This window comes from Synchiropus splendidus, chromosome 11 (assembly GCF_027744825.2).
Source record: "Synchiropus splendidus isolate RoL2022-P1 chromosome 11, RoL_Sspl_1.0, whole genome shotgun sequence".
Taxonomy (NCBI): Eukaryota; Metazoa; Chordata; class Actinopteri; order Syngnathiformes; family Callionymidae; genus Synchiropus; species Synchiropus splendidus.
The window spans coordinates 19,654,016-19,679,592 of NC_071344.1; the positions used below are offsets into that span (position 1 = coordinate 19,654,016).

The window sequence follows — 25,577 nt, forward strand, 5'->3', positions numbered from 1 at the left end:
CCGAGTGAATGGGGGAACTGATGCTTCAGAATCATGCAAGTCAAACTCATTAGTGCTCAAAATGCAATTATAAAAGCAAAACAAAAAAATGAGGAGGTGATTCAGATGGAAGGTATAAAAATGGAAAGTAGATTATTTGTGCTTCTGTCCTCAGAGTCAACAGTGAAGGAGGATATGCTGCAAGAAATGAAACTGACTAAAGGGAATAAAGTAAACCAGTAAGAGTCCACATGTCTTCCATTGAAAATAGCAGAGTGAATTCAACCTATTACGTGATGAAAACTTGGGAGCCCAACTCTGCAACAACAAAATGTACAATGAAATCTGGAGAGTGGTGAGAACACACACACATGCACACGCCAATGTGCAGTGTGTTTTTGGACTGTTGGAGTAAACCCAGATGACATGTACAGTTTGAACAGGTTGCCCAGAGCTGCGGGGTGGCAACCTTCTTCATGTGACGAATGTAATGCAAGGTCTTCTGCTTTCAACATCAAGTTCTTCACTTCAGTGTCCTGGTTAACCCAGCTCACAAATAAGTCCTAAATTGGAGCGCCCACCTGACCGCCTCAAAATGGCCTCTATGAGTTTGAGATTCAGCAGGACTCAACATCACCTATGTGGTGAATATTTAGAACAGAGAGAACTTTCTGATAAACCTTTTATTCTTATTGATGAACAGATATTGTTGGAAATGTATTTTATTTATTCATATATTAATTTATTTCTGTGTGTATTTTTTCCCCATTTTTCTGTATTCATGTTATTTAAATATTTTTTCTGCTTCCACAGTGTTGAATGTGTTGTTGCTTGGTCTATTATGTCTTTAATGTTTAATGTCTCTTTTTAATTCCTTTCATGCATAAAGACAGTCTAATCTAATCTATTTGCTTGAAGGAGACCTTCAGGTCCTCAGAAAGTCATGCGAGAAATGGTGTGCTCCATTCTTATTCTTTTTCACATCCCCTGTTAAATAATATGTGTATCGAACTTATTCTGACCAACAGAGCTGAGGCTTACCAGAAGTAAGTGTGAATCATTTTCATTGAATTTATATTAAAGTTTACAATTCTTGAACAGACACTGTGACAGAACTGGATAAAATGAATCTTTTGAGGGACACACAAAATTCCATCTCTGCAGTGTAGTATTGCTGAGGGGCATTGTTCACTCTCCTTCTCTCTGGTCAAATAATTTTATTCAACTGCATTTTAAAATGGTGCCAAACAATTGCAACAGTACAGGATATGCACTTATTCATTCCCTTTGACTCTGTGATATATTTCCTGAGGGGTTGCCATGAACAAAAGAGCTATAGCATATGTTCGGGGATGAGACTTTTCCTCCTACAAACATTCACAGTCAAGGTCATCAAAAAAACATGTGCATACATCTTGGTTTGGAAGTAGCTCGGCGCTTCACCTGCTGTACACAGACTTGTGACTGAACGGCTGTGGACATTGACATTTACTGATGAAAACTAAATATGTCTTATTATTCATGTTCTGTTGTCTGAACCACTTTGAAGCTATGAGCTGGTAAACTCTGATGGAATTTTCCCAACTGCCTGACCAGCAGCAAATAAAGCACTGAATACTCTTCAAATACAGTACATACACTGAGAAAGGTTAATAAAAAATATTATTCTTTCAGCAACCCACTAGCTCTCGTAAGAAAGGCTGGAATGGTTTTGACCAGACACGTTTATTTTTGTCACAATGCGATCACCAAGGAACCAATGAACATTTCACAGCACCTTGAGGAACTTCAGCCAGCGTTGCCATAGCAACAAACATCAAGTTATGTGCTAAAGAGTCCCATTCTCTCAACAAGTTAGCTTTTCCAGTCCAGTGGTTGCAGCTTGTGCTTGAACTGAATTCACACTCCCTCTGACTAGTTAACCACTGCCCTCAGCGTAGCACTGCATATCCAGATAATGATCAGTCTACCCGTCTTTCTGCAACCCTGAGAAGACTGACAGCTTTATTTGCATCAGGAAGGTGATGCAGATATAAGAATAATGAGACAAGTGCTGTCTGAGACTACATACATGTCCTCTATTCCCATCCTTTCACATCCACCAGCAGGGAAGTGAAACAGCTGTCACAGCCGTTGCCAGCGCACTGAAGAGCCAGGAAGTAATTGCACTCAAAAACGTATTTTCACACCATCCAAAATAGATCTTTGGCTTTACATTAAATCAGATGTCATCGCTGCGGGGGGCACAGGAGCCGGTTGGAGTACATGCTGGGAAAAAGATAGTCACATTCATGAGGGGAATGACTGTGCGGCAGAACTGCAGGTATGAATATGTGATTAAGTGCCAACGCAGTGACAAAAATCTGAACGTCATATGCTCTTTTTCAAGAGCGTGTACAGGTATGCATTAGGTTTTGAGCATCTCTCCAACTGGTGAACTCTCAACCACCAACGATGACTATGTTATTCGTGTGGAAAAAGGTGGTGGAAAATTGAATCTTGAATAAACGCCCTTCAAAAAAAAAAAAAAAAAACATAACTAGTAAAGTTATATAAAAAAAGTTGTTGCAGCAATATTCTCAGCAATATTCTCCTGTAAATTTAAAACATTTCTACACAAGGCTTTTCATCATTAACTTGCCACAATCCTCTAACGTAGTATATCATGCTTGAAAATTGTTCTACTGTTAGAGCTCTGCTCATGTGAAAAAGCAAGGTGACAATATACAGTACAGGCCAAAAGTTTGGACACACCTCTCATTCAACGCATTCTCTTAATTTCTTTACATTGTAGATTCTCACTGAGCACATAAGGAAACAAAGTTGTGTGAAATTACTCAAAACATTTATAGACTTATCCAATGCTACATAATCCCACATATCCTGCTTGACATATGTGATGTCTTCAGTATGTATCTACTACACAGTAAGCGGCAAAAATAAAGAAAAAACACAGAATAAGGGTGAGGGTATGTCCAAGAGAGATGAGTAACTAAAAGCATTTTAGGTTGCTAGTTTTCACTTTTTTTTTTAGTTCTCATTTTGACATGTATATCTTGGTCATAGCGCACATTCATTTCAACCACCTCTTCCACCTGAGTCCCACTAACCTTCCAACTAACGTACCCCAGCACTTCACACTTACAGTACAAAGACACACATTTGAGCTTAAACCTTCTCAAGGGTCCAAGGAGAGCAGCCTAGCAACAGATGAATCGTCGGCTGAGCTACTAATGGCTTCATTCCTCATGCAAGCAGTGACACGTCTATTTACGTGTACACAGGATGGATATCTGTAATTTAGATGGGCCGACATGTAAAAGAGCCAAATGCATCCTTTTAGGCTCATTTCCATGAGAGTCACCAGAGTCCCAGTTATCAAAGTTGGGGATGGTAGTGAAGGTGCAGTGTTCTGTCATGGACCTTCAGATTTAACAGACGGTGTTCGAGGATTGGACGTCACGTGCCCAGTGTGTCTGGAACCACAGTTTGTGGATGATTTACTGTGAAGGGAATTGTTGAAAGGTGACTGAGTCATGAAAAACAAAACGATGATAATAATAGCGATGGGTAGATGATATACGGTACCTGTATCATGACACAGTATTGCAGGGTTGATGAAACAGTGTCCTAATTTACAGAGGCCACTAGATGGCAACGTTGGTTTAGAAATGATGTGAGGTTTCAATACATTAGTTGTTCAAGTCCAGCAGACAGTGCCATCTGGTCGCCTCTGAAAATCACGACACTGTTTCATGAAACCTCAGCTTCAGTGTTGGCCTTCCTTAATAACTCCACTATTATGATCCAAGGATCTGCTGAAAACAGGTATTCCTCAAAATCCTAAAAAATGAAATGATAGCCATCAGTAATTGTAGCGAAACTGCTCTCCATCACTTGGATGCAGTGGATTGTGTTTAGGGAGCTTCACACTCTTTACATGTCTCTGTCTTGGTCTCTGCTTTGCTCAAAAACCAGAGATGCAAGCAGGGAGCAGGGCCCAGGACTTGAGTCCGTTTGGAGAGGTGGATTTTGTCCTGAATTTTGCAATGGTGTCTGAGTGCTTGATGCAGGAACCAAGTGAGGGAGCACCACTCAACATTATACAGAGTGACTTTGTCGTCGACAAAGTTGGTTTTATTGAATACAATGGTAAATAGTCGTAAAGCAATTTCTAAGTCAATAAAACTTAACAACCAAAATGTCCCCATAGTGGGGATCTAATCTCATCTAAACCAGAACCAGAAGGAAAACACAGCACTTCTGTGTTCCCTTCTTTCTTGTGACCCTTTAATGATTCGAGTTATTCATCTGTGTCTTTCTGTGGAAGAAATCAGAGCCACAATCTTTACGGGAAATCAATTCGATCCTTCCGTGACGTCTGAATATTAGTTGCTTTCTTCTCGCTTGGAAGACTTGATTGTCGAGAATTAATTGAGGGAGTCATTGATCAACGCGTGACAGTCATGATAATTTGACTTTTGAGGAAAATTACCAATCAGTTGAGCTGATAAAAATCAGCATAAAAGGGATAATCACAGTGATTAAAACTGCAGCCTGAATTTGGCTTTGCATGATTTGTAAATATGTAAACTTCTAAGAATCCAACTGGTTCTCAGGGTTTATCAGAGTGAAACAGTCCATTCAGTACAGGAAAAACAGTCATTGATGTTGTTATTTTTGATCAGGAATATTGACTTTACTAATGCCCACTGGAAGTGCAGCACTTTGGTCACAAGATATTCAGGCATATGATCCGTTCGGGTCACCTGATTGTTCTGCCTGCTGTCACTGGATTGCCAGCAAATTTGCCAGTATTGGTTGAAGACGCTTGCTTGCTGAGGTGTAGAGAGGTAGCAGAAGCCACATAGGGAAGACGCATGAAATAAATGGACACTGATGAATGAGCCACAAATGCTGCACACAGAAGAGACCAGTACTTACCCCAGTGCTTCTCAATTACTTTCTATTGCGCACCCCCCCAGGAAGCAGTAAACGTTTCGAGCCGCTTACTTTCTGCCGCCTCGGTAAATAGTATCATTTGTCTGTAAAATTATTATAAGTACACCTATGCTTAACATTGTATCCTTGATAGGATTAAAGAAAAGAAAAAGAAGTATAGATCAACTCACAATATAGAGTAACTTTATTAACATGGTGTTTGTCTGAACAAAAAAAATAAATAAATAAAAAATGAGTGGATGTGCGATTATACTTTATTTGAGTTCAGCAACTGGGGACATATGTGCACCCTGGCATTGCTCCACGCGCCGCCCGCCTCAATATTTGAGAAGGACTAACTTAACCTACCGTTACCATTGGCAGAACTGGTTTCATGATGTCCTCATTTTAAGAGCCAGAGCCTACAATCGTTGGCTGTGAACACCTCTTTCATTTTTTTTTTTTACCATGTGCACCACCTACTGAGCTTTGAAAATTGGGCCTGGCAAACTATTCTTTGACCACTATATCTGCTTTTTACAAGAAAATGAAATGAACATTTAACATGGCAAAGGGCAGTCGGAACAACTTTGGCTTCTTCTTGTGTAAAACGTGTGTCACAAGGTTAGCGGTTCGCGTCTGGCTCTTGCGCATTTGTTTTTTAACTGAATTCATTTTCCTGTGATCCTCTTCCAAATATCAAGCGGCGTAGATAGAAATGTGTGGCAGCATTTATTTTATTTATACATATATTTTTACGTGGCTCATGCCACCAATAACGCCATCCCGGTCTGTGTGCATGAGCAATGCTGCAGAGTTGAGCGTCTCATGTTGACTCGTGGATTCACTGAATTAAACGGACTTCACTGTGATCAACGATTAATAATGTGGAATGACAAAGTGAAATGCGGAACTAACTAACTAATGTTAAATTGTGTCTCTCTCTTCAGCATTGAATGGGGGAAGGCTCGGTGCAACTGTGATTCAAAGTATTCGAACAATATTTTGAAATTTGGCCAGAATAGCACTTATTTTTTCCATTTATTTTCTGTACAAATGATCATCTCAACAGCAACTTGACCAATGAAACTGGATAAAAAGTCACACTTGGCTGCGGTGGGCCAGGCCTGGACTATTATTTGGCATATGTTGTGAACAACGCACGACACATTTGTTGTCTTCACTCGTCTCATATTTGGACTGAATGTATATGTTGAACTCGTCATGAATATGCTATGTATACAGCTAACTATGTGACAGAGCCTTCATGTTGCAGTTCAATTGTTCTTCCCAAACCAAAGCAGCGATCAATGAGCGTCTTGGTGAAGTCACTGCAACACTGTGTCATAAAAGTAAATGTCACATGCATCTGCAAATCTCTGGAGAGCTCCTGGACCTGTGTGGGAGAGCAACACAAGGTGTGAAGCAGGTGTGTGTGAGATCGATGAACTCTAATGTGACCCTGGTGCAAGTGCTGAGGTGAGGAAAACGCTGAAACTAATGATGGCTCTTTCTTATCTCACTCACTCGCACACACACATTGTAGATCATTATCAAAGATACCATCTGCTCCCAAGCAGGAGCACACTGGAGGGACACCAGGATGGAGGAAATGAACACTGTCCCGTAACTCCACACTTAGTCCTGGGAAATTGGGTCCATGAATTATAAATGGAGGGGGCAAAGGAGATGGGAGCTCACTACATGAACTTACTCTGGAAGTTGTAGAACACACAATGAATAGGTTGCTGTATGTGCTCACAGTTGCTAACAGTCACGTCGAACACTATCGTCTGAAATGCGGACAATAAAGAAGCTAAGACCAATGAGGATAACAAGATAAAGACCGACACCCATGAGGGGGGGGGGGCGAGACCAAGACCAAGACAGAGACTGTTTCTTTCCTGTAAGAAATAAAGGTGTGTGTCGAAATGAGTAATAGGCAAACGCTTCTGTATTCAGTTCAGTCTCTGATCTTGATTCGGTCTTGACTACAACAATATTACAACAACAAGCCGAATAAGATCTTTTTATTTGCTGCTATTATCTATATCTGCTGCAATCCTGCGAGCCACAAGCAGATTGTTGACCTCTGCTGTAACTGCTGTTCTAATAACATACAGGAAAGAAGAAGGGGACCTATCTCATCTGATCAGATCTTTGTCTGTAGCTCGCCAAACACAAGAGGCTCTGCATCCTCTCAGAGTGAAACAAGTGCTTTAGTCAGCATAACCAGAGAACCTGGCCGTATCCAATGAAGCCTTGTAGTTCCATGTATCAACAATGTCTCCAATAAATCACTCCTCGCTGAGAGCCAAACTGAACATGTGCGTCACCCCCAGAGAGCAGTGTGGGCTATCCCAGGATCCACAGTGGGACTGGTCTCCCTGCTCATAGTGTATTAGTTTCATTTTCATTGAAAAGCAGCAACAGAGAAAAACTTGATAGTGAAACATTTGTAATTACACTCTTTTACTAGTGGCACCACCCAAAACAAATATTCTGAAGCTACATTGTGCTGCTTCAACAGAGGTGTAGATTGTTTAGAGTTGTTATAACAACCTACACAAGCCATGAGATGCATGAAAGGAAAATGGAAAAAGGCTGTAAGTGGTGGAATGTAAATCCTGTGCCTCCAATGCTACCATGATCACCATGATCTTCACTTTCCTGCTGGGCTTCAGAAACAGCAGAGTTTTCTCAATGTGTATTTCTATTCCAGACACGTGTAACGCTCTTTGACAGAAACACCATTAAAGCGGAGTATTTTGACTGTAGGAAACATCTCACTGTGTTGTGAGAACCGCAGCTCGGAAGGACTCTGAGAGCACGGAGATCTATTAGAAAATGAGAAGATAAAATAAGACTTTTCCTGACCAGGTAAGTCCTTGTGGACACAGACTGTGTGTGTGTACGTGTGTGTGTGTGTGTGTGGACTATTAGAGGAGCTAATTAGCTCCTTTAAATGAGCTGAGGGACTCTTTCCTGCCACAGCACCCTGGCATCATGGATGAGATCTTGCAGTGTTCATTAAGTCACTTGTCTCCCGCACACTCAGAGATGCAACACTGAGTCAGAGAGGACACACAAAACCTGGTTACTTCTGCAAATCACTGAAACGTCACCATCCCAATGATCCTTGCTACATGTCAACTGTAGGCTCTTTCCCGCTTGTTCAGTGGGTTCTGGGAAGATGTTCGTCCATGCTTCAGCCGAGGGCTCTTCCTGGTGCCATTGCACCAACTCTTGCCTGTGGCCAGCACACACTCTCACATCACACTAGACTTATGGCTGTCTAGAGGAGATTGGCCACAGTGGTGGTGCTAGTGTTTCAACTGCTGCCGGTCACAACAACAACCATGTCAGAGTGGGCTCCCAACACAAAACACACAGCGACACAAAGACGGCTTTAATATTTGCACAGCAGGAAGAGAACCAAAAGTTATCTCCTGCTCTCAAACTTGCACTTAGCTCCCTCCAAAGCATCATGGTCAATTCCAGATCATCTGCTGCAGTCTTCTCCCCCATCCTGCAGCCAGCCTGGCCCTCCATTCTGTCACTTTCTCCCTGCCCTTCCAACGCTAGTGATTCCGCTCAATGCCGTCAGTCTGCAAGCGCACACACTGCCATGCTCCTCGTCCTCGCAAATGAAAAATGCTGTCATCCCCTCAGATAGACTAGTGTTGAGACAAACAATTTCAATGGATAGACAAGTTCAGGAAGCACAGCAAGTCAGATATTAGACATTGTCAGATTGGAGCTATTAAGTTGACCTACAACTTTTAGTCAGAGCAAAGTTAAGGCCAAGATGACCATTACAGTGAAAAATGTGTCCGTTTCTCCACCTCTGCGCGCGGAACAGAGCATGCTCTCTGGAGATAAGTCCTCTAATAGCTTGTTCCCTCAGTCATTAGTCAAATCACTGTCACTGTCTCTGCCTCGCTCCATCATTCATTCATTTTTCATGATCCCACATTAGCAGTGAGGGTAAATGAAGACAGTGAATGGTTGATTGTGGACTTTCTCACTTGACCCACGCAAGCACACTTTCCATTAGGGATGCATCAGCGTGATACATTGACATCCTACCCTCATCATTATCATCAGACGCACACACCTTGGTCATTCCTCTCTGTATTTTCTCCTCCTCCATTGATGCATATTTAACAACTGAAATTGAAATTGCGAGCGAAGAAGCACTTGTCTTTGGGCGCCAGTTTGTGTTTGCCAATATTTTTCCTTTCTGTCTTTTTTTTTATGAGCCGTGATAGCTGAGAATGGTTTGGAAGAAAATCAATAAAACAGAAATGATAGCATTTAAATACGTAAAAAAAAAGTATTTCAGATTGGATCAGTAATTCCAGTAGGTTGTAATGATGTACTACAGTGGTGTTTTTCAACCGGTCGGCACAGTACTAGTGTGCGGAGAGAGACTGTCAGGTGCGCTGTGGGAAATGATCCAGTATGACCTCATATGGCCGGAGGCAGAGTTGGCCGATATGATCAAATAATGTACAATTCGAACATGTTGACAATCTGCCAACGTGAACAGATTGCACAGATTTGGTCTTATGATTTCTATACTCATGCGTTGATTTGTTCATGCAGTTTATGCAGTGCTCCTGTCCCACGTGGTCAAATGCACATTTTGCAGTTGTTCTCAAACCTTATGTGACTCTAACTTGTCCACACACCTTCACGACAGAACGACGGAATGATCCTTGTCGGACCCACGACGCCAAAGACAAAGACTAGCGCCGTAGAGCTAACAGAGCTAACATGACGTCTCACTTCAAGACTTTATTGACACTTGTAGACTGGTTAAGTTTGCTTTATTGTTTAAAGGGTGAAAAACTAAATGCATAACAAAATAAATGCACTCCAAAATGAGAAGAGAGAAAGAATGAAATTGAGGCAAAATTGTTAAGGATTTGTCTGGAAACACTCCAAACTACAATAAAATCATGCAAAACAGAAGTGATAAAATTTAAGCTGTTATTTAAAGTAAATAAATCAATCAATCCTGATATATTTTGCCATATTGCAATCCACTTTCTGCGACTTGTTTCTGCAAATAGCATGCCAAAATAGACGAGTTTCAGGAGCTACAATTTTTTACAGGACTTTCAACTAAGCACAATTGCACTTTGGCCAAGGTTCTTTTGGTGGTGTGCCTCGGGATTTCTTCAATGAACCAAGTATGCCATGACTTAAAAAGGGTTGAAAGACAATGCACTTGAGCATATGAAGCTGAGGTGCAGCTATAAAAGACTTACATAATCCAGCGTGCACAAATGCAGGTGACGTAAAACAATAAATGAACATGCAAGTGCACAGTTCTGAGGAAGAGGGCGTCCGTGTCGTGAAAATGTAAATTGGTTTCCCCAATGTTGGGCCAATGTCAGCCTTCCCTTTGTCCCTTATTTCTCCTCATCCATTATATCCTTAACACTCCTTCCTTTATTTAATACTGATCATTTCCTCCCTCCTCTCAGTCATTATACATATCAATGTAAGCCTCAATATATCTTTTCCCAATGAGACTACATTATAATCAATTGCTGTTTTCAGTGGTGGAGGTTTCTATGGCCACATTAAAAAAATGAATGTGATAAGTCATCTCCAGATACAAAGGGGGAATGCAGCACCAAGGACAGCACCAACACAATAGCATGCATATCTACACACACACACACGGACATGTACGCACCTCCTTTCTCAGATTGATTTATTTTGTCCCCTGGCTCAGTATCAAGCTTGCTGTGATGCATGATGGGTAATTATACCAACCTTTACAGGCCAAACAAGATACATGCTTCACACATGAATTTGTTTACACACTTCTGCATATTCTGATCATCTGTCATGGACAAAAAAACACACGCTGGTGAAAGTAACTACACTAAATTATGGACGTCAATTGCAGCAATAAAAGGGTATTGATTTCAATATAAACACCGAATTACATGAATCAATACTGTGTGTGCTGCTCACATGCAGACAAGATCGATGTGGTGAACTCAGAGACGGACTTTGTCGGATCACCGCTGCCCTTTTGTTCCTCCACTGGTGGTTATGTATTACAGCTCAGTTTTTTGTTTGTGAACATAATTATTCCAAAACAGTAGAACTTATTTCAATAAAAGTTTCAGGGCTGGTTGAAAATGGGCTGGTGAGCACACCCATAGTCACATGCTCAGCTCACAGTCATGAGACATGAGACACTCATATGACTACGGTGGCAAAAAAATGGACGTTTTGGAGCATTTTGAGGGAAGCCTCATTCATTCCCTGGGGTCTTTTTCTTATAGGATCTCTGTAAAGCTATTGACACCTCTTGTTTGATTGACCTCACTGCACTAGGTGTTATAATTAACACACAAAGTATACAGATTAAAATAAACTAAACTAACACAAAAATTGTAATCTAAGATCAGAACCTTATGGAGCTCCACCTCATGTCTCATTACGTCTACATTATTTTCTTTCTTACTCACTTTCCTTGATGTTTCCTTACTTCTGTTTAATGTGTCTTTCCCTACCTCTTTACTTACCTTCATTAAGAACCATCAAACTATATAAAAAGATTTTCAGAATTCTGTTCAATTGGCAAAATGGAGATTCTGGACTGTGGCTGTACAGTAGGACACTTCACAAACACTTGGTGACAGCAGGTGTACCTCAACTGTCACTTCAAACCTGAACCATCTACGCAAGTTCAGGGCTGCTCTTATTTAAGAAAAGAAAGGTACGCTTATCTCTTTGACCTCAGCCTTTCTCGCTTACAATCCCACTACAATAAAATCTCTGGAAGTGAAAACACACCGTGTACTCTCCAGAGACGCGAATCAGCCCACAGTCGGTTGTGAAGTGATATTATTATGTATGTATAGAGAGCTGTTCAGCTGGCTACTTTTCAAATTGTCTGCACTCTCAGCCCCCGAGGTCATTTTGTAAAGCGCACTATGGGACACACACCAATTCTCAGCGTGCACACACACACCAATACACACAAACACACCCTGCTGCTGAGCCCATCTGCAATAAAGACGCACAATCTATCTATTGTTTGAGCTCAGTCCAAGGGCTCAGGCTGCGTTCGCTGCTGTTAATGTCTGAGCACATTTCAATAAAGACCACAGAGCCTTGAACCGCCAACACACAGCCATTACAATTGCAAGAATCTGCCCATAAATATATTTAATTGGCTCTAAAGACTGTTGTTCTCACTGAGAAAGTCTTGGGCATATTAATAATAGACAAATGTTCTTCTTGTGTTAACACATCCATGGACTCAATATATGACTGCATTTCACAATCCATCATCTTTATACGTTGCTGGGATATCGGTGAAATAGACCAATTCAAGTATCTTATATTTAACTTCTTCCTCCTTTTCATCCAGCTCTGAGTGGATAATGACAAATATATTAATTTGGAATCTCATCTTTTCCTCCCAGGTTACAATCCTATACTTTTATTTAAAGTATGACATCATTTACATCTGTTATTTAAAGTAATAACACCTTTACATTTCGTGTTCATACCAGAACACTGAACAGATAATTGCATGTAGCATGAGCCCCACAACTTTCTTCTTCATGTGTTGAGTTCAGATACACTTTCCACCTGAGCTCATTTGTATCTATCGATAAAGTGCATAAACTCAATCTCACTTTACTTGCTAAATCACGTTGATATCTGAAATGCTAAAAAAATAAAGAAAGAAAGAAAACAAATATTGGTGAAATGAATGTAGGGCACGGGTAAAAGAAGTCTCAACATGGATGGAAGCTGCTTGGCGGCGGTCTGCATTCTCTGTACTTAAAAGCCAAACCCCTCAGTTTGAAAACTTTGTAACATTTTCTTGTTACATGTATGTGTTCGATCCACTCTCTCCATCTGCCACGGTTATTTTCTTCCTGGGATAAAAAAGAAATGCCTGATGGTAATTTGGCCGGCATGGAGGCGATGCTTCTCACGTGCGTCTGATTCTGGGGTCCGTTTGACCAAACAAGCCAGAAGCTTCTGAAAAAGTGTCAGTATATTGGGGAGTTTTTGACGCATACAAGGGGTTTTTAAATAGGAAAAAATAGGCCAGACGCACAAAAAAAATACTCTCATGAAAATGAATATGAAAATCATAATGTAACACCTCGTGTATTTCAGGGACTGAATCAGCAACCACCATGAATCCAATTTGCTTATTATGATTGTTGGCAACCCGCAGTATATGGTTACATACTGTATAGCGAGAAGTCTCTTCTCAATGAAACATGATTTACCTATACGACATTCTGCTGAGCATGCTACACATGCAAAACCTTAATGAATAACATCTGTATGTTTATAAATTGCATGTAAACTTAAATTGTATATTCAATTCGGGGACAGGACTATGGCAAACAATACATCTCAAATGACATGTCATAAATACAATTGCTGCGCTTGGCTGTGTTCAATAACACAAACAAACACATATATATAGAATGTGCTTCAGGCACAATTCTGATCCAGTGCCATATTGCAGAAAGGGTCAAAGCAACCAACTCTTGTCTTGTCTCACAGCCCCAGTGAGGCCAGACTCAGGAAGCTCATCAACACACGTGACCCACAGTACAACCTATCGTGTTGAATATTCATAAGCGTGAAAGTCACCAAAGAGCTGGTTAGTAAACGAACTAATGCAACCTCGAGTACCAGCTTCATATAAACATATTTACTTCTGTTCACTTATAATGGGAGCTGACCTTCTAAAGTTGAGAAATGTAATGGTTCAATCCATTACATTTGATGGATTGAACCATGCTGCTGTACCAACTTTTACATCTTTTACATCTCTCCAGAGAGAGAGAGTACAACAACAGTTGTACTCTTTCTCTCTTATTCTACAGAAATCGCAATGGACTTCATTACAAAACACAGAAAGTTGACAGTCAGTCTGGGAAAAGTAAACACACTAAAACAGGGGAAGAAATTATTGTTCTTCTGTCTGCTCCTTTTCAATCCTTCAGATCATGCTAAGATGGGTGAGAGTTGCTCTTGTGTCATTGATGTGGGATTGAAATTCTCCTATTAGTAGACTTCTCTTCCTATTACTTACTGCTAAATATTATCATTAATGGACATTACACACTTTGTTTTCAAATGACATGATATCTGTGCCACTGCTTTAGGAATGATTGATTTTGTTGTGATATTTGCTGTGCATGTATGAGTTAGGTTTTACAGTAGACACAGAACAATGGTGTTAGGTCTGGGGACATGGATTGAGTTTAAAATGTTGGTAAGATATGAGTCAAAATATTGGAATGTTTGAAGTAGATGATCAGTTTAGCATACAGTAATTGCAGATTGTGGCAAGTACTTCACAAGTACTGAAGTTCTGGTGTGTGTTCATACTTGTTTGTATGTCGAGCCACTATTCAGAAGCCACCCACTTGTCATGACTTCTCATATTTTGTTACAGTCAATAAATCTAGCTCAAGTGCCACTTGCAAATATGATCTTGCACTTAGCGTTCCCGACATTTTTATGGCCAGTGTGCCAATTGGATAACAACAATATTAAATCAATTTAGCAACAAGAGAGAATGCTTCTAAAACACTCCCTGTTGGTTGCTCCTCAACGACACAGAGGAGAATTTGACTTCAGTGAATGTTTTAGACGGGCGCTTGCACGGATCCCGAAATAGTTGATTCAGTTGGTCTGATATTATTCAGTCAATTAGGTAAGATCAAACTCATCCATATTCAATCTCTGAAACAGCCGTGAGCGCTACCAACCTGGCTCACAGAGGCGTTGCGTGCACAATGGCGTGACCACCACTGCATATGCATGTGTATGGAAATTCATAAACCTGATCTTGCTTTACTGGCCAGGAAGACATTTGTCTTGAATTAAAACATTGACAGACCACACTGTCAGGTCTCATTCGGCATTGTTTTTAATCTGGGATTAATTGGTTATTTTAGCAGTGGGTGTCAACAGGTTTGTCATCTCTCAGTTGTTGAAGAATCTTCTTTGATTTCCAATGATTCAGCATTGTAAGATATTTACGTCATAATAAAGACACGATCAACGTTCCTGTGACTCTGAAGTTGTGAGAAGATACTTTAGTCGTAACAGCCTCTGGTGTCCTGAGGAGTCAGGGAGAATAATTCAAAAAACTGTGAAAGACTACAGTCATGAAGGCTGCTTTAAGGAAGAAAGTACTGGTGCTTGAACAAAAAGAAAAACCAAAGTGGGAGAACATAGTATTGAGTGAGCTGGTTGGGAAAAACTCAAAGAAAAAGATCAAAACGGAGGGTTATGAGGAGAGAATTGCCCACTTGGAAGCCAAGGTAAGAGCCAAGAACCTGATGATATACTCAGTGTTAGAAGACATGGAAGCTGATGATCTCACGCTCTTCATAGAGGACCTAAGCCAGAACAAGGTGAGATACAATTGTGATTGACTGTGCTGTGAGGATCAGCTGGCTGCCTGTCGAGTCAGTAGTGCCAGGCCACGCCCCATTCTTGTGTAAATCCAACAGGAAGTGTTGACGTGATCAGCATATTATTGCATCCAGCAATCGACACTTAAGTTTACTTACATGACTCTGGAAATCAAAGTGGACTGCTACAACAAGCCTGTCTGGGAAAAGTACAAAACAAACAAGAGCCAGACATTCCCTCTGCTCCTGTCTCTCAATCTCTCTCAGGTCCAGCTGATGATGAAAGAATAGTTGTTGTCTGTTTGTTTGTTTTCCACTGCTGAAAAAGGAAGAGCTGCATACCTGAATCCAGCTTGACTCAGAGGAGTTCAGTAGACTGGCACACTGTTGTGACTCTTTCCAGAATTGGGGGATTCCTCTGTCCTCAGATGATCTTTGAGAAGGTGGCAGTAGTTCACTCCTAAGTTGGCTGGAGCCATTATTTTGGCAGGTAGAGGTGCCTTGAAAACCATCTCCTGATGTTCAATATGTGTTTAAGTCTCATGAGTTGGATGTCTTTAGATACACTGTGTATGTCACCTTGAAAACACGACAAGCTACTCTGGGTCATGGTCATTTTGTCACAATTCTGAATCGACTTCCACTTACATTAATTACTCAGCAAACGCTGAGTGTGTGGCTGACATGTTAATGAGTTTTAATTAAACTGACCGGCCGGATAAAACCCGGATAACCTCAGTGCCATCACCTGAAACTTTCTGTGAGCGGGAGTAAGAGGAGGGCGCTCAGGAATGAAAAATGCTGAGGGGGCTCAAGAGAAGTGCCGTGTAAAAGGAGAGGAAGACAGGGAGAGAGGTTCATGGATGTACAACAGGAGAAGATGAGGAGAGGTGAGAGGAGGGAGGATGGTTGTGGAGGCTGCCTTGCTGTGGCAGCACCAGTAAGTGTTCACAACACAAGCACTGTCAATGTCTCTATTTCTCAGCATTTTAAAGGATCTCCATGTTTCCTAATTATTCTAAAAAGCGCGATGCACCCCCTCCTGCTTTTCAGTGTTGCAGACCTTACAAACCACTGTCTGTCTCAGATGTACCAACACCTCCACACCATATCCAGACCATTGTGTTTTGGCAGGGGATTTTGATGGTGCCATCACTAACACCCTCTGTTGGCCATGTTGGGTCTGTGTCAAAAGTTTTCCGTCCAAACCCCAAACTCAAAAGGCAGTTTTTCAATCTTGTTATTGCTATTCTCTCTTTCTCGATGTATTATCTTTATGAATTTACTTTTCATTAAGACAGTCAGATATGTGCTGTTACATTGAGGGTTTGTTTCATGGCAGACTCTGCACTAGCTCAAGGAGGATTCTGTCAGGAACTGTCAGGCTTGAATCTTAGCATCTGCACGTGTTGTGTGCAGTCAGTAGAAAAAAATGAAGCGGGACATAAAGGTAACCTGGGAAAGTGGCTGTTGCGTAACTCCTACTTGCTCATGTTATAGAACCTCCATCTGCGCGCTCGCTTCACAGTGTCATACAAAGTTTGGTTCCTGGCAAAGAAGGTCAGTCAAACTTTGCCATGGCTTCATTATCCATTGGCATCAGATCAGGTTTTGGAGCTACTGGCCCCTGACCAGTGCCTCTCTTGTCTTTAGAGAGCAGCCAGCCTGTGACAGGCGTGTGCTGAAGCCAGTGATGAAGTTATCAGGCAGTGAAGGCTCTCTGGTTTGGGCACAGAGTAGTTACAACCCTCATTCTACTTCAAACAATTCCTCTGGTCGTGTCTCTGCTGGCGTTTGAACTATTGAAGGGAACTTAGGTTCCCATACATATTTACAGTTTGTACCTCAAGTATCGACCCGAGACAAAGTTGTACTGTACACTTTACACTGTCTGACATTAAAGAAGATTAAACTTTCCATTTAGGATCATTGACATCCTGGGAATAGTGGAGTGGGACAGAACCCTTATCCACAAGAACCAGAACCATTAGTCCAAAAGGACAGAAAACAAGGCAATACCATTGCTAAATTGGAGGCAAGAAGGAAACCGGCATGTCAAAGAGCAACATCTCTGCAGTGGAATACTGTGTCAGGTGGGTGAGTAGCAAATGATGCCATATTTGCTAGACTGCATTGAATAAAAAAATTGAGCTGTCAAACTCGTATCTAGTCTTAACAGCACTTATATTTTTGAAGTGTGTTTAAGCCGCACACGTTTGCAAGGCTGTCTGCAGCTCCACGTTCATGTTATTAATAACACTCTGTCCCCCGTAGTACAAGAGATCAGAAAACAAAGCAGAAGTGACATGGCAAGTTCAGATTTAAAGTCATGCCCAGTGGTTCCAAGTCATTTGTGGTTACTGTCGATGTGAAGTCACTAACTACAGGAGTACAAAGAGTCCTGGAAGTTCCTAGTCAGATTTCAGCGGCACCGAACAAACAATGCCGAACTCAATCATTTCCATTGCCGTAGATGTATTTGAACCGTAATGTTCTTAGCAATGCTTTGGAGCACTGAGGTAGTTTTAAAGAATATTCTTGACATGTTGCGTTGTTGTGTTATGTTGTGTTGTGTTTGCATGAGGAAAGCATTATTGGCCACTTGTGTTGATAAAATCCCTTAGGTTTTTTGGAAATCATCATCAAGCAACATGTACGTCAGATACAAAAAGATTAGAGATTAATTGTGATTCAGCTATGTCTCTAAAGTGATTAGTCACAATTAAGTATATTAATCAAAGAAGTAAGAGTAATTATTGATACAGTGTTAATACAGGACATTTAGCAAAGATTTGGTTTAAAGCGCAGAAGAGTATAGATATATAAAGATCTATATACTGTGGTACCCTGGTTCTCGACCACAATCTGTTCCAGACGGCCGTTCGAGAAGCGATTTGTTTGAAATCTGAATCGATTTTTCCCATTAAAATTATTGGAAATAGAAATAATGCGTTCCAAGCCTTAAAATAGTCTTTTGTAGGAGTGAATGTAGAGTGTCTGCTGCAGGTGCTCTGTTCGTCTATGTGTGTGGCCGCTGCATGTGGGAGGGGTTGCCGAGTGAGTGACGTCTCTCCAGAAGTGAAGAGGTGCCCGGTGCGTGTCCAGCTCTGAATGTGCGCTTCTGTGCAGTTTGGCTGTGACAAAGTCATAAACCAAGTAACGCTCTGTCCAAGACTCGCCTCATCCCTGTCTGAGCTCCAGCCAACAACAGGACATCAAACACTGGAGTGTGCGCTCCAGCCTCGGAGGTGTGGAGAGCGAGCAGCTCCCCTGTGACACTCGACCACGGTCCAGTGCGGAGACAGGAAAGGTTTTACCCCTCAATATGAAGAAAAAACAGTCAGTAAATGTAGCTAACGTGACACGTTTTTTCTGGCTTTTTCGGGGGCGTTCAAAGTCTGGATTTTCGTTAGAAATCCGATTTGTTCGAAGTCTGGGAGGTTCGAAAACCGAGGTACCACTGTATATATATATCTCTGGTCACGTACATTCTTGAGAAAAAATCTGACTCCAGCTTCATCAGGAGAGAGAGAGAGACTGTTATTATTCCTATTGCATTTTTGGAAACGTAAGCATGAACCATGTGATCATCAGACATCCAATCAGGAGGTTAATGCAGAATATATGTGTTGTGAAAAAGGCTCTAGTTTTTTACATCTATAACACTAAAATAACAGAATAACAAGGAAAAACAAACACAGCAATATGCATGTCAGAGCAGTGTCCTGAGCCCATCTCCACACTCCGTCTCATCTGACTGTCAATACAAACTTGAAACTAGTAAGAGTTTTTTAATGGGGGCAGGAAGCATATGGCAAACACACCTGTCTGTTTGGCTAACAGACTGTGAACGGGACGACGTCCAGAAAGAAGCTGACTGAAAACTTCCTCACAGAGACGTTATTGTTTGACTTGTTGAGCGTGAGGCGTAAACTCGCCGCCTTTAGTTGTAGACTTATCTTAAACATTTGAAGACCGTCTTATGAATGGAAATCTGGACACGCTTCATAGTATTTCAGGCTGAGTTTGTGCGCAGCATGAGTAAAAGTGAAACACATTGCCAACTGAGTGTGTGCGCACCATTGAGCTGCCACAGAGGTATCAAATGGCAGCAGAAGTGCCAAACTGAACATATTGTAGATTAGGGAGTTTGTGGGGGGTCTGCGAAACACTTGGCACACAAACACAACCCTGGAGACATGGAGTAAAAACACACACAACGCACAATTAAGCCGAAGTCCATTAGTTGTCAGGCCTGATTCAGTCACAAAAGACTGTTGTATGTATTGCACTATACGCCCCTGACAGTCTGACATGCAACCACTATTGGATGTAACTACTCAACCTGCAGGTCCAGTTAATGGCAGTGCAGAGATTGAAAACATTTTGTGTATTACAACACCTCTATGTTTATGACTGGCAGTGTTGATCTTATGTACTGTCACATTATGAGTTATATCCATTCCACACTTCAAACTACTTTCAGTATAGGTTCCTTTACCTGCATGTAATCTTCAGTAAACATCCATTAAATGCAACGCCCTTGAAATCCTAAAGAAAATTAATGTCAGAATCTAGCAACTTAAGAAAATATGACTACTTAACTCACTTGCTGTTTTTTTTTCTTTATGAATGAGTAATGTTCATTAATATTATGGTTCCTTGTACTTAAAGAGTAGGGGCCCGATTCTTCATGAACATAGGTACACATTAATTGTCATAAGAGCACATGTGTTTTATGCTAAAATGAAACTTTACAGACACACCACAGACCCATTCATGGATCCAGGGCTGACACACACACACACACACACACACACACACACACACACACACACACACACACACACACACACACACACACACACACACACACACACACACACACACCAGTGAGCTCACTAAATAGCAGTTCATGCATCAGAGACATGACTCATCACATTCACAGCGATCCATCTCACAAACCAACATTGCTGGGGGAGAGTTTGCAAAAGCAAAAAGTTTTCCCTCTCTGGAGAGTAATATAAGCAATGATGCATCACTATGCCATCTACCTGTACGTGCCAGAGTTGCTGATGAAGAAATCAGGAAAATAAATCCTTCGTAGGACCAGGTAACGTGAAGAAATGTAGACATTAGATTGTAAGAAAAGTTGGAAAGAAAAGAAAAAAAAAGGACATTACCTTTAAATATGACTTGGATGTACAGTAATAGTTGGGGTGGATGGGTGAAGTACGGCCTGGGGGCCTGATGGATTTAAGTTCAGAGCAAAACTATTATTTTTATACATTTTCAATGAACACTTCACAATGAACAGTAATGAATCACTGACTGTGGCTCTCTCAAGCTATTACTTTGATGAACTTCTTGACTACCTAACGTTCTCTGGGCGACCTGCAGAACCACATGACCACCAGGCTCCTTCACGGCAAGAGTGAGGCTGCGGCACTGCTCATTCAATATCGCAGCAAATGTTTTTACTTAAGAATCCAGGAGGGGAAAACAGGCATCCGACTGACAAAGAGCCTGGGCCAGACTGAACATAGGAGTTACATACATTTTTGTCCATTTATTGTCTGTTCAAGACTGGGTTTCTGAAATTGTTAGGGTTGATGGACTCGAACAAGATCTATCCTACGTGGGAAGTTCAAGGACAATTGGATAAGACAATGGGGAAATTTGGGTTGTTAGCAAAAGCAAAAACATTAAAGACAAACATTGAACATTAAAGACATAGACAAAGCAACAACATAACCAACACAATACAAAACAAACAGACCACACACCATCACAAAAAAATGAAATATACTTTAGAAAATGAAAAAATCCATTAAAATGAAATAAAACAAATTCCCAACAATGAAAAGTGAGTCTTGTCAAAGTCCACCCCTGTGATAGTCTGATAGCAGTGAGCAGGCGTGTCCACAGTGTGGACAACGGCACACAAGCGATGAGCAGAGCATTCAGACACAAGGGTATCAATGTCATGTGGGATGCTAACACAAGACAAGAAATACAACAGCAGACTAAACAAAAAAAAATATCCGGAATAATTAGAGTTGTGACATTTTTCTTGACTGAAAACAGGTTGTGCATTGTAATGTGATAAGTAATAAGCATCTCGCAGGAGCATGACAGCAGAAGGGTGAGAGGTCATTGAAGTGAATAATATGAAGTCTCACTACGACGCCTCCCTCAGCTTGATGTAAACAGTGATGGCAGTGCAGTGAATATAAATCTGCTCTCCATAGTTTGGGAACATTTTGGCTTTTGGCAAGAAAAATGAACATGGACGTGTTAAAAATGAGTCACCAGCAGACGGCTGAGCTGCCGTCTCTCAGCGGACACTTTAACACTCTGCACAACTCATTTAGCCTCTTGACCTCCACGTATTCCCATGTCTGCGTTTTCATCACGTCTTAAATAAAGAAGATTGTCTTCACTTGTGATGAAACTCCAGTCCACTTTACTCTCTGAAATAATTCATCTGTCCTCACGACGTCCAAAAACACGTTTGCGTGACGCTGCAAAGTGACTCTCCTCCAGAGGAAATATAAACCAACATATCGTAAATAAATCTTTCCTATTAAGTGCAGAGACCAATTAACTGTGCAGTGCATGACTGCTTTCATGTGCTGCCACACTGTTTATGTCAAGCATGGATTTGTTCACTGGACTGAAATCACTATATCTCCAGGCTAATTTGGATTAATAAACCGACAATTGGATGCATTTCAATAGTCCTCACCACAGCTGTGAAATCCTAAAAAAAAAAAAAAAAGAAGGTGAAGCACACTTACAAGTGGAAGACTCCTCTAAAGAAACAAAAATGTTGTGTACAGATTAAAGAGTCGCCAACAAGGCTGTGAAACTATGCTTAAATATGCTGTTTATACTGTCTAGTTGGTGCAGCATTGCAGCAGGCGAGAACCAGGAACCGTGCCTCAGTGATGTCCATTACGTGCTGGTCAACAACTTCTTCAGCTTCAGTACCAGAAAAGAGCTGCTCACTCGCTGTGAGGGCGGCTGGATGAGCTAATCCTGTCACTGAACATGTAACCCTGTTCTCCCCAAAAGATGTGGGGCGTTTTACTGTATGAAATGGGTGAAGCAACTTACAAGAATGGACAAGTGGCAACCATTGGCATCATCTGTACTCAGCAGTGATCAGTTTGTTGCTGTGCACAAACCTTTTGGCCTAAAATTTTGCCTCAAATACAGTCGGTCCTGAAACCAACTGTGATAGCCACAGTCTTCAAATGTAAATAGGCATGTATCAACAAAGCAGTGGCGACAAAAGTCAGAAAAGAGTAAATACCGTTGTCTATCCACAAGCAAATACAGCATACAGTGAGCTGACCGATCACTAACTCCACTGGACCCTTCAGTCTCTGACAAGTGCGAGTCAGAATGACGTGGTGTGAACAAAAGCAGGTCTATCATTTACATGAACCTGCTCTTCCATCTCCAAACCCTCACAACATGTTTGACTCAGTTTTGACGACTGAGCATTACATTACACTCATATGCATCATGATGTAATTTATAGGAGTACATGAAAGTGAAATTTTATTTTATTAATTTTATTTTTTTAACGTTTTTGTATGTACAGAATGAAAACACTTTCTAATGACGTCTTGGTTGATGGAAGTCAGGGCCGGTTCTCCAGTCTTAAAAATGTAAATTGATTTTTCTTGCAGTTTGTATTAAGTAAACACGAAAGCCTAGTCACACCTCTTCTCATCCAACATACTGTACTTGGAACTGAAACCAATTGATCAATTGTCAACATTTTTTAAGAAATACTGGATAAACAGGACTTTTTTTTTGGCCACCCATCAGAACTGAGTCTCCGTTTCATTCCTTAAAGCATACCCAATATTAATTTTTGTTCAACATCTGCATATTAATTGTGTCATTTTTGGGAATAAAATCCACGAATAACACACCAAATGTGTATCATCAAACTCATGATTAACGCCAGATGGCTGGATTCAGTTCTTTAAATGGAGCATCAGATTCGTATGCCACAAACTCAAAACCTATTTCACAGCGATTGCCTCGGTGACTGTTATCTTCTTTGCACATCAACAGTGCTGACATCCAGGATGTTTGAGTGACTTGAAGATGCTTTTAACGGTGAAAGTGTTACCTATATTTTTGAGCAGACCTGGAAAAAGTCAGCGCACAACAAATCCATCAGATGAAAGGCACAATGTAGCCAGAAAATGATGCGGCATGAGTCCATCTCCACAGACACAACAGTGAGACATGCACTCTTGCTTCCAAGACACCAGAACAGAGCTGATTCTACTATCTCTCATGCGCACACACACGCGCACACACACACACACTAAACCCTTCATTGTGTTTAGCTTTAAGCGACACCATTGTTTAGCAAGCTATTAAACGCGTTGATATGGGTGAAACGTGTTGTTACCAGCGTCCCAATTCTCACAAGATCTGCAGCTTTCAGGCCCATTACGCCGATACACAGTCAAGCATCCCTCACTCCCTCCCTTCAGTCCAGAGTGAATCAGGTTAGAGAAAGTAATTAACTCATAATAGCCTCAACTGTCCGGCCAATTAACATGATGTGTGTGTCTGCTGATGTGCATGATGGTTCATGTAGTTTTCTAAGGATCAAAACACCTTCATTTTATTATTAATATTATTACATATTATTAATGGCATCTTTTCTTCCTGTAGGACTTTTTCTTTATTATTTAACAATGTCAGTTGCCCACGAAGCCTGATAGTGGTCTGCATCACTGGAGTAAAAAAATAAAATAAATAAAAAACCTCAAGATCAAGGACGTTAAAGGTTCATTCGACGGAGCGGATCCATCAAGAATTCACTGAGTGACGCTGTCATGGCCTGACAGTGAGCTCGCCATTTGTTGTGAATCCGATTTCAACAGTGGCAGCGGATCTTTGCAGCCGCTGCCATTCAATTCTTCCTGAACAAAGCTGCTTATTTTTCCGTGCAGCGCGGCCATGACTGACGCAGGAAAACAGGCAACTCTCCACTGTCCAGAGTTCATCAATCAAAGGCTGTTTTGCATTACTGACGCTCTTCCGGGGGCCAGGTCAAGTGAAGACGCCACACAGAATTTCAAGAGGTTGTTGATTAGTCTGTGCAAAAAAACAGGTCTTCCAACTTCAACAGAATAGGCCCAGTTACAAAAAAAATGACCCTTAAACACCAAATATATATGAAGTTTCAAACAGTTATAGCTAGATAGTGTTTTCAGTCCATTCAATGGCCGTTTTTACCGAACATAACACTGAATCATATGGGCTGCTATCCCCCTTTTCACTAGCACATCACTGTCAGCTCAGTTTTTCCTTCTTCTCCATAACTTTAAGTGAAACAACACACAAATCCTAACAGCTCATATTTATTTATTTGGACGAAAATAAGATTTCACAAAAGTCCAGGTCCGATTAGTGCCCCTGATCTCTGGCATATTTAATGTGAAGGCGATCATCCTTCATCCAACATTTTACACCAGGCACCTGGTAAACCACTTTCAATAAAGCAGCTTTTTCAAAGAGTCAGAATCTTTACATGTGTAAGAATGTGTAAATCCATCTTCCTCTGCCGTCACTGAAGGGGAAACATGCTTGAGCCTCGCCCCAAACACTTTGTGACAAGGCTCAGTTCCCTGCCATGTCTTCTTCTGTCTGTGATGAGGAGCAAATCAGAGATCACGTCACCTACATGCAGCGCAGTGCACATGACACAAGCTTAGTTGAGATAATGACAATGTGAAACGCTTATCGGCTTCCAAGCAGACACGTCTAATAAGGAGGTGGGCGGGCTCAGAGCTGTCCAGGAGGCGGAGTCGAGCACACCGTGACGTTACAGTATAATTGATAAACACTATTCCAAACTTTTGCTGCATCAGAAATAACAGCTCCGTTCCTCCAGTAAGTTGTCTGCTGAAATATCTCCCGACAGCCAAAAACTGTGGGATGGATTCCCTGAACAATGATGTATAACTGCCACGTCCCACATTTATTTGACTTCAAATGAAAGGAAAATTTTATTTAATGGTGCTAAAACCGAGTTTGTATGTAATTTTGCTTATTAGATTATGCTTGACCTTTATTTAGCGTCTACATATAGATGTGACGATATGACGGAGATCTTTTCCCAGCTGGTGTCAGCTCCAGATGACCACAGTCATGGTATTCTCCGGTTGTAGACTGGCACAA

General features: G+C 41.2%; 1 protein-coding gene across 4 annotated transcripts in view; it reads right to left on the bottom strand.

The window, feature by feature from the left end:
• The window catches only part of il1rapl2 (interleukin 1 receptor accessory protein-like 2), a 255,847-nt gene that overhangs the window by 39,891 nt on the left and 190,379 nt on the right, over window positions 1-25,577 (bottom strand). The window lies entirely within an intron of this gene.